This window comes from Gopherus flavomarginatus, chromosome 1, assembly GCF_025201925.1.
Source record: "Gopherus flavomarginatus isolate rGopFla2 chromosome 1, rGopFla2.mat.asm, whole genome shotgun sequence".
In the NCBI taxonomy this organism is placed as follows: Eukaryota; Metazoa; Chordata; order Testudines; family Testudinidae; genus Gopherus; species Gopherus flavomarginatus.
The window spans coordinates 152,321,392-152,332,242 of NC_066617.1; positions in this window are offsets into that span (position 1 = coordinate 152,321,392).

A 10,851-nucleotide genomic window follows, 5' to 3' on the forward strand; every position below is an offset into this window, starting at 1 on the left:
GCCCAGTCACCCGAGCTCTAAGGCTTAGTGCTGCTAGTTTAACCCAAGGTGCGTCTTCCTTAACTGCTGCGGGCTAAGCGTACAGGGATAACATGCGTCCATGGGACAGTTGGTTATTACCCCATCATCCCAGTAAAACTCGAGATTCAGGGGAACACTACTGAGGTTACAGCAGGTGTAGCTCCCTTACTGTCCTTGGCCTCTCTGCTAGTGCAACAACCTCATCCTAGGTGGAGGGTTCGTTCTGGCTTACCCAGGCACGAAGGTCTGGCGGTAGTCACCTCATGTATCCGTCAATGACCAGAACCTCTAGTATCTCTTCCAAACTCCAAGACTCTGTTCGCAACCACTTTCGTGCCAGATGGATGAGGTCATACAATTGGGACCATGGGGGTTTGTTTTCCTGGTACTTCCACTCGTGATACCTTTGGGCTCTAACTGCGGTCGTTACCCTAGATCTGGCCAGGATCTCTGCTTTCAGCTGGGGGTAGTCTCTTGCAGCCTCTTCAGGCAGATCATAGTAAGCCTTCTGGGCCTCTCCACACAGGAATGGAGCATGGATGCCTGACCATTGATCTCGAGGCCAGGACTCCCGTAGGGCTGTCCTCTCAAAGGCCCGAAGGTATGTTTCTACATCATCCTCCCGCGTCATTTTCTGCAGCCAATGGCTGGCCCATATGATTTGTGTCCCATCATGGCTGCGGTTCAGCTCTGTAAGGGTCTTTACCTGGTTTACCAGTTCCCGCAACATAGCTCGGTCTTGAGAAGCCTGATCCATCAGCAGGCGATTAGTCTCTTGCTGCAACTGCACTGCCTCCTGTTGGGCAGCTGCCTGGACATGGGTAGCCTCCTGCTGGGCCACCATAGCTTGTATCAATGCCCGTACCAAGTCATCCATTGTGGTGAAAAACAATAAAAATAAACCCTCTACCTTTTTTTTTTAATCACTCTCCTTCTTCTACCATGCTGTGCACACCAAATCCCCTCCTTGGCTCCAGTTGTGACAAAGTTCCTCCTCTACCTTGGTGGTTCCTGCACTTATTTGGCAGATTTGTTCACCTCAGTGATCTTCCCCACGGTCTGGGTCAAATTCTCCTGTGTCTGATAAGGAGTTGGGAGGTTTGGGGGGAACCTGGGCCCACCCTCTACTCCGGGTTCCAGCCCAGGGCCCTGTGGATTGCAGCTGTCTAGAGTGCCTCTTGTAACAACTGCATGACAGCTACAACTCCCTGGGCTACTTCCCCATGGATTCCTCCAAATACCTTCTTTATCCTCACCACAGGACCTTCCTCCTGGTGTCTGATAACGCTTGTACTCCTTAGTCCTCCAGCAGCACACCCTCTCACTCTCAACTCCTTGTGCCTCTTGCTACCAGCTCCTCACACACACTTCTTCTCCCCTGGTTCCTCCTCGTCTGACTGGAGTGAGTTCCTTTTTAAACCCAGGTGCTCTGATTAGTCTGCCTTGATTGGCTGCAGGGGATCTAATCAGCCTATCTGTCTTAATTGGTTCTAGCAGGTTCCTGATTACTCTAATGCAGCCCCTGCTCTGGTTACTCAGGGAACAGAAAACTACTTTTCCAGTGACCAGTATATTTGCCCTCTACCAGACTCCTGTATCCCACTGGTCTGGGTCTGTCACACTACCCAGACCAGAAAATAACAGTTGGGGATGTTGAAATGCCTATAGTTATCCTTGTGGACCCAGCCTACCCCTTAATGCCATGGCTTATGAAGCTGTACACAAGCACCCTGGACAGTAGTAAGGAGTTATTCAACTATAGGCTGAGCAAGTGCAGAATGGTGGTAGAATGTGCATTTGGACATTCAAAAGCACGCTGGCACAGTTTACTGATTTGGTTAGACCTCAGCGAAACCAATATTCCCATTGTTATTACTGCTTGCTGTGTGCTCCACAATATCTGTGAAAGTAAGGGGGAGATGTTTATCGTGGGGTAGGAGGTTGAGAGAAATTGCCTGGCTGCTGATTATGCTCAGCCAGATACCAGGATGATTAGAAGAGCACAGCAGGGTGCGCTGTGCATCAGAGAAGCTTTGAAAACCAGTTTCATGACTGGCCAGGCTACGCTGTGACTGTTCTGTTTGTTTCTCCTTGACGAAAACTCTCCCCTTGGTTCACTCTACTTCCCAGTATGCCAGCCCCACTCGCCCCTTCAGTCACCACTTACAGAGGCAATAAAGTCATTATTGTTTTAAAATAATGAATTCTTTATTGATTCATCACACAAATAAGGGGATAACTGCCAAGGTAGCCCAGGAGGGGTGGGGGAGGAGGAAAGCACCAGGTGGGTGGTGGATAAGGGGAGGAGGGAAGGACAAGGCCACACTGCACTTCAAAACTTATTGAATGGCAGCTTTCTGTTGCTTGGGCGGTCCTCTGGGGTGGAGCGGTTGGGTGCCCGGAGCCACCACCCACCCACCCACGCATTCTTGGCCATCTGGATGAGAAGGCTATGGAACTTGGGGAGGAAAGTGGGCAGTTACACAGTTACCCAGGGGCAGCAGCAGCAGTCTGTGCTCCTGCTGCCTTTTCTGCAACTCCACCAGATGCCAGAGCATATCAGTTTGATCCCCCAGTAGCCTCAGCATTGCATCCTGCCTCCTCTCATCGCATTGCTGCCACCTTTCATCTAGCTCTTCCCTCCTGTCCTTGCGTTCATTTTCTGCTTTCCTGGACTCTGGCATTGTTTGCCTCCATGCATTTTGCTGAGCTCTTTCAGTGCGGGAGGACTGCATGAGCTCAGACAACATTTCATCGCAAGTGCTTTTTTTTCACCTTCTTATATGCGGTAGCCTCTGGGATGGAAATGATAGGAGGAGCGTTGAAACATTTGCAGCTGCGGAAGGAAAAAAAGGGAAAGTAGTATTGAAAAAGACACATTTTAGAGAACAATGGGTAGATTCTTTCACAGTGAACCAAGCTATTAACATTACATAGCACATGTGCTTTCCGTATAAGGTTGCATTTTTCCTCTTATATTGAGGACCTGCTGATTTGATGTGAGAGATTACACACACAGGGCCGGGCAACAGAATTCAGCTTGCAGGCAGCCATGGTAAGACACAGTCTTTCAGCTTCTTCAACCTTTAAATGTAAGGCCTGGTCTACACACAGTTTTTGTATCAGTATACTATTTGAGTTAGAAGACTTATTCTTTACTGAAATATTAATGCTGATACAACCCCTAGTGTGAACACGGTTATACCAGGTACCATGTGGGAATACCGATACTGTTATAAAGCACTTTTATATCACTATAACTGAAACAACATAGTGGTGTTGTACCACTTTATCTGTGCCAGTACAGTTAAAGCAGTACAAATTTTGTGGACAGACAAGCCCAAAGTCTACATGGTCCCTGGGGCATGGCTGTGAGGCAAATCAAGATGGAGAATTCACAGAATATGAGAGAGGCACTTTGCTTTCTCTATGAGTATGTCTACACTACGGGATTATTCTGATTTTGCAGAAACCGATATTTGGAAAAAGATTGTATAAAGTAGAGTGCATACAGTCACACTAAGCACATTAATTTGGTGGTGTGCGTCCATGTACCGAGTCCAGCATCGATTTCTGGAGCGTTGCACTGTGGATAGCTATCCCATAGTTCCTACAGTCTCCCCCGCCCATTGGAATTCTGGGTTGAGATCCCAGTGCCTGATGGGGCAAAAAACATTGTTTCTGGTGGTTCTGGGTACAGCCTCACCTCTCCCACTGTGAAATCAACAGCAGACAACCGTTTCGCGCCTTTTTTCCTGGATGAACTGTGCAAATGCCATACCACAGAAAGCATGGAGCCTGCTCAGCTCAAGACAGCAGTCATGGACGTTGTAAACATCTCACACATTCTCGTGTAGTTATGCTGAACCAGGACCTGAAAAACCAGGTGAGGAGGAGGCGGCTACAGCAGCGCGGAAACAAGAGTGATGCAGACATGGACACAGAATTCTCTCAAACCGCGGGCCCCGGCGCTTTGGAGATCATGCTGGTAATGGGGCAGGTTCTAGCCATTGAATGCCGATTTTGGGCCTGGAAGCAAGCACAGACTGGTGAGACTGCATAGTGTTGCAGGTGTGGGACGATTCCCAGTGGTTGTAAAACTTTCACATGCATAAGGGCACCTTCATGGAACTTTTGACTTGCTTTCCCCTGCCCTGAAATGCCAGAATACCAAGATGAGAGCAGCCCTCACAGTTGAGAAGTGAGTGGCGATAGCCCTCTGGAAGCTTGCAACGCCAGACAGCTAACAGTCAGTCGGGAATCAATTTGGAGTGGGGAAATCTACTGTGGGGGCTGCTGTGATGCAAGTAGCCAAAACAATCACTAAGCTGCTGCTACGAAACTTAGTGACTATGGGAAATGTGCAGGTCATATTGGATGGCTTTGCTACAATGGGATTCCCTAACTGTGGTGGGGCGATAGATGGAACCCATATCCCTATCTTGGAACCGGAGCACCAGAGCACCCAGTACATAAACTGCAAGGGGTACTTTTCAATGGTGCTGCAAACACTGGTGGATCACAAGGGACTTTTCACCAACATCAATGTTGGATGTCCAGGAAGGGTTCATGATGCTCGCGTCTTCAGGAACACTACTCTGTTTAAACGAATGCAGCAAGGGAATTACTTCCCAGATCAGAAAATAACAGTTGGAGATGTTGAAATGCCTGTTGTTATCCTGGGGGACTCAGCTTATCCCTTGATGCCATGGCTCATGAGGCCATACACAAGCAGCCTGGACAGTAGTCAGGAGTTGTTCAGCTATAGGCTGAGCAAGTGCAGAATGGTGGTAGAATGTGCGTTTGGACCTTTAAAGGGACGCTGGCACATATTACTTACTCACTTAGACCTCAGCCAAACCAATATCCCCATTGTTATTTCTGCTTGCTGTGTGCTCCCCAATCTCTGTGAGAGTAAGGGGGAGACCTTTATGGTGGGGTGGGAGGCTGAGGCAAATTAGCTGGCCACTGATTAGGCACAGCCAGACACTAGGGCGATTAGAAGAGCACACAGGGAAGTGGTGCACATCAGAGAAGCTTTGAAAACCAGTTTCATGACTGGCCAGGCTACGCTGTGACTGTTCTGTTTGTTTCTCCTTGATGAAAACCGGCGCCCTTGATTGACTTATTCCGTGTAAACTGCCCACCCTCCCCCTTCGATCACAGCTTGCTTTCTAAGGAAATAAAGTCACTATAGTTTAAAAATCATGTATTATTTATTAATTGATTATAAAAAAAGAAGGAGAGAACTGACAAGGTAGCCCAGGAGGGGGTTGGGACGAGGATAGGAGGGAAGGAAAAGGCCACTAAAAAGTTCAAAATAATGACAGCCTTTTGCTTGGGTTGTCCACTGGGGTGGAGTGGGAGGTGTATGGAGCCTCCTTCCACACGTTCTTACATGTCTGAATGAGGAGGCTATGGAACATGGTGAGGGGGGAGGGTGGTTATACAGGGCCTGTAGCATCATTCTGTGATCCTCCTGCTGTTCCTGAAGTTCCTGGAGCATGTCAGTTTGATCCCACAGCAGCCCCAGCATTGCATCCTGCCACCGCTGATCTTCCTGCCAACACCTCTGATCTTCCTGGCGCCTCTCTCATCTTGAGCGTCTCTCCTCTCTTCACGTGCATCCCTTCTGTCCTCACATTGGTCCCTCCTGTCCTCACATTCACTGGTATCTTTCCTGTACTTTGAAACTGCATCCTTCCCCTCAATCAGATGAGCTCTTTCATTGCGGGTCGATTCCATGACTTCAGTGAACATTTCATCTCACGTCCTTTTTTTTCACCACCTTATCTGAGATAGCCTTTGGGACGGAGGAGGGAGGCTTGAAAAATTTGCAGCTGTGGGAGGGAGGGAAGGATAAAAAGGGAGAGAAATATTTAAAAAGATACATTTTACAGAACAATGCTTATACTCTTTCACCGTGAACAACACTATTCACATTACATAGCACATATGATTTCAGTACAAGGTCACATTTTGCATATTAATATTGAGTGCCTGCAGCTTTGGTGTTAGAGATCACAGATGCAGGTCCGGGCAACAGAATTTGGCTTACATGCGGCCATGGTAAGCCATTGTCTTTCGGCTTCTGCAGCCTTCATATATCCAGCACCCTCCTTTCCCACATACCAAGCAAAGCCCATTGAGTGCTATGGCTTTCCTGTTAACATGCAGCAGCAGAAATCAAACTCCCCCCATCCTATTCTCTGGGATGATCACTTTATCCCTCCCCCCACCCCGTGGCTGATATCAGGGAAGATTCCTGCTAGCCAAACATGAAAAAGCTCGGCGCCAATCACCCCTCTCTTCCCCCCACTTGGCTAACTGCAGGGAATGATTTCTTTTCAGCCACAGGCAAACAGCCCAGTATGAATAGCCATCTTTGTCCCTTTAATTCAATTCCCATATTTCAATCAGGTTACCATGAACGATATCATTCTCCTGAGGATAACACAGAGAGATAAAGAACAGATGTTGCTTGAATGCCAGCAAACACTGGGACCATACGCTGCCAGGCTTTGTCATGCAATGATACCAGATTGCTTGCTACTAGCATGGCGTGGTCAAATGTCCTACCATGGAGGACCGAATAAAGCTGCGCTGCCAAGAAACCTTCTACAAAGGCTTTTGGGGTACCTGCAGGAGAGCTTCATGGAGATGTCCCTGGCGGATTTCCGTTCCATCCCCAGACATGTTAACAAACTTTTCCAGTAGCTGTACTGGCCATGAATGCATCCCAAGTCCTCAGGGCAAATTAATCATTAAAAAATGCTAGCTTTTAAACTATGTTTTATATTTACAAAGGTACACTCACCAGACGTCCCTTCCATGGATTCATTGTCTGGGATACCCCCTTGGGAAGGCTGGGAGGGTACTTTCGTCAAGCTGAGAAGAAGGTCCTGGCTGTTGGGGAGAACGAGTGCTGTGTGCTCTCCACAAGCTCGTCCTCCTCTTCCTCCTTATCTTCCTCGTCCTCAGAATCCTCAGGCATGGCTGAGATTACCCCCTCCTTGGAATCCACAGTCAGGGGTGGGGTAGTGGTGGTGGACCCTCCTAGAATTGCATGCAGCTGAGCATAGAAGTGGCATGTTTTTTGGCCCTGCCCCGGACCTTCCGTTTGCTTCTTTGGTTTTCTGGTAGGCTTGTCTGAGCTCCTTAACTTTCACACAGCACTGTACTGAGTCCCTAGTGTGGCATCTCTCCATCTCTGCCTTGGAGATTTTTTCAAATGTTTTTTCATTTCATCTTTTGGAACGGAGTTCTGCTAGCATGGAATCCTCTCCCCTTATAGCTGTCAGATCCAGTACCTCCCTTGTGGTCCATGCTGGAGCTCTTTTTCGATTCTCAGACTGCATGCTTACCTGTCCTGATGAGCTCTGCGTGGTCACCTGTGCTGATTAGCTCTCCACGCTGGGCAAACAGGAAATGAAATTCAAAAGTTCACGGGGCTTTTGCTGTCTACCTGGCCAGTGCATCCTAATTCAGGTTGCTGTCCAGAGCAGACACAATGGTGCACTGTGGGATAGTGCCTGAAGGACAATACTGTTGAATTGCGGCCACACTAACCCTAATCCGAAATGGCAATACTGATTTCAGTGCTACTCCCTTCATCAGGGAGGAGTATTGATATCTGTATTAAGAGCCCTTTCTGTTAATATAAAGGGCTTCGTTGTGTGGACGGGTGCAGGGTTAATGTGATTTAACACTGCTAAATTCTATATAAACTCGTAATGTAGAACAGGCCTAACATGAAGATTTTGAGCCTGACTTTGCCTCTCACACCCATGTGTTTCCATTAACTTACACTAGTTAAAATCATCAATAACTATTTACTTGTAGTCTTTCCTACAGCACTCATCCCCATAGCATCCAAGCTCCTCACAAATATGAGTGAATTTTTCCTCACATCCACTCCTCTGAAGTGGAAGAGTATTATTTTAATAATGGGGAAACTGAGGCCTGAGAGACTCAGTACCTTACACCAGGTCACAGAGCAAGTCTTTGAAAGAGAAAAGAACCAAACCCTGATCCCCTGACTCCCTCACCAATCCTTACACCACTAGACCGTCCTTGTGTCAGAAATAGGCTCTTTATGTGCTCTTTGTGGGTTTTTTTCCTTTGCTCTTTTCTTTAATCTCAAGTAAACATCATATAGACTGAAAGTGCATGTTTTGTTTGTGAGGAAAAATGTAAATTAGTGGCTCATAGAACAGTATCTCGTATTCAGGCTTGAACACCCCATCTAAATTTTAAAATTTATGTTGGAGGAAAATCATTGAACTCTTGCAACTGGGCAGAACTGCAGAGTCTTAAGGCATGGATGAGATGACGGTGTAGGAAGGAGGGTTTAGATTTATTAGGAGCTGGGGAAACTTTTGGGAAAGGGGCAGCCTATACAGGAACGATGGGCTCCACCTAAACCAAAATGGAACCAGATTACTGGCACTTAACATTCAAAAGGTCATAGAGCAATTTTTAAACTAAAGGTTGGAGGAAAGCCAACAGATGCAGAGGAGCACAAGGTTTGGACATCCCTTAGGGGAGGATCTATTAATAGAAAATCTCTATGTCCAAGGGAGGACAAGAGGATGGAAAATGATAAAATAAAGGCAGAGTCTGATCAGAAACAGTCAAATAAAAAAGAGTCCCATTCAATTGTATCGTGTAATGGCAGACAGCTAAAAGGAGACAAGTTTTTAAAGTACTTATACCAATGCTAGAAGTCTAACTAATAAGATGAGTGAAGTAGAATGCTTTATTTTAAATGAGGATATTGATATAATAGGCATCACAGAAACTTGGTGGAATGAGGATAATCAATGGAATACAGTAATACCAGGGTACAAATTATATCGGAAGTACAGAACAGGTGGAGCTGGTGGGGGAGTGGCACTATATGTGAAAGAAAGCATAGAATCAAATGAAATAAAAATTGTAAATGAATCAAACTGTACCATAGAATCTCTGTGGATAGAAATTCCATGCTCTAATAATAAGAATATAGTGGTAGAGATCTATTACCGACCACCTGACCAGGATGGTCATCAGGAAAGTGATCAGGAACAGTCAGCATAGATTCACGAAGGGCAAGTCCTAAGTGAAGCACAGGATCTGGTCCATGAGTTGAATATAGCTGGACCACTTGGTAGTAGTGACCATAATATAATTAAATTTAACAGCCCCGAGGAAGGGAAAACATCACGGTGGCCCAACACTGTAGCATTTAATTTCAGAAAGGGGAACTACACAAAACTGAGGAGGTTAGTGAAACAGAAATTAAAGAGTACAATGCCAAAAGTGAAATCTCTGCAGACTGCGTGGAAACTTTTTAAAGACACCATTGTAGAGGCTCAACTTAAGTGTAAACCCCAAATTAAAAAACATAGTAAGAGAATCAAAAAAGAGCCACCGTGGCTAAACAACAAAGTAAAGAAAAGCAGTGAGAGACAAAAAGGCATCCTTTAAAAAGTGGAAGTTAAATACTATTGAGGAAAATAGTAAGGAGCATAAACACTGGCAAATAAAGTGTAAAAATACAATTAGGAAGGCCAATTTTTTTTTGAAGAACAGCTTGCCAAAGATTCAAAAACTAATAGCAATTTTTTTAAAGTACATCAGAAGCAGGAAGCCTGCTAAACAACCAGAGGGGCCACTGGTTGAGGTGCTAAAGACGCACTCAAGGACTGTAAGGCCATTGCAGAGAAACTAAATGAATTCTTTGCATCAGTCTTCACGGCTGAGGATGTGAGCGAGATTCCCAAACCAGAGCCATTCTTTTTAGGTGACAAATCTGAGGAACTGTCCCAGATTGAGGTATCATTAGAGGAGGTTTTGGAACAAATTGATAAATTAAACAGCAATAAGTCAGCAGGACCAAATGGTATTCACCCAAGAGTTCTGAAGGAACTCAAATGTGAAATTGCAGAACTACTAACTGTAATCCGTAATCTATCATTTAAATCAGTTTCTGTACCAAGTAACTGGTGGATAGCTAAGGTGACACCAATTTTTAAAAAGGGCTCCAGAGGTGATCCTGGCAGTTATAAGCCGGCAAGCCTGACTTCAGTACTGGGCAAACTGGTTGAAACTATAATAAAGAACAATATTGTCAGACGTGTAGATGAACATAATTTGTTGAAGAGTCAACATGGTTTTAATAAAGGGAAATCATGCCTCATCAATCTACTAGAATTATTTAAGGGGGTCAACAAGCATGTGGACCAAGGGGATCCAGTGGATATAGTGTACTTAGATTTTCAGAATGCCTTTGACAAGATCCCTCACCAAAGGCTCTTGTGCAACGTAAGCTGTCCTGGGATAAGAGGGAAGGTTCTCTCATGGATTGGTAACAGGTTAAAAAGTAGGAAACAAAGAGTAGGAATAAATGGTCAGTTTCAGAATGGAGAGAGGTAAATAGTGGTGTCCCCCAGGGATCTGTACTGGGCTCAGTCCTATTTAACCTATTCATAAATGATCTGGAAAAGGGGGTAAACAGTGAGGTGGCAAAATTCGTAGATGATACAAAATTACAAAAGATCCAGGCAGACTGCGAAGAGCTACGAAATGGTCTCTCAAAACTGGGTGACTGGGTGGAAAAATGGCAGATGAAATTCAGTGTTGATAAATGCAAAGTAATGCACATTGGAAAACATAATCCCAACTATACATATACAATGATGGAGTCCAAATTAGCTGTTACCACTCAAGAACGAGATCTTGGAGTCATTGTGGATAGGTCTCTGAAAACATCCACTCAATGTGCGGTGGCAGTCAAAAAAGCTAACAGAATGTTGGGAATAATTAAGAAAGGGATAGATAATAGGACAG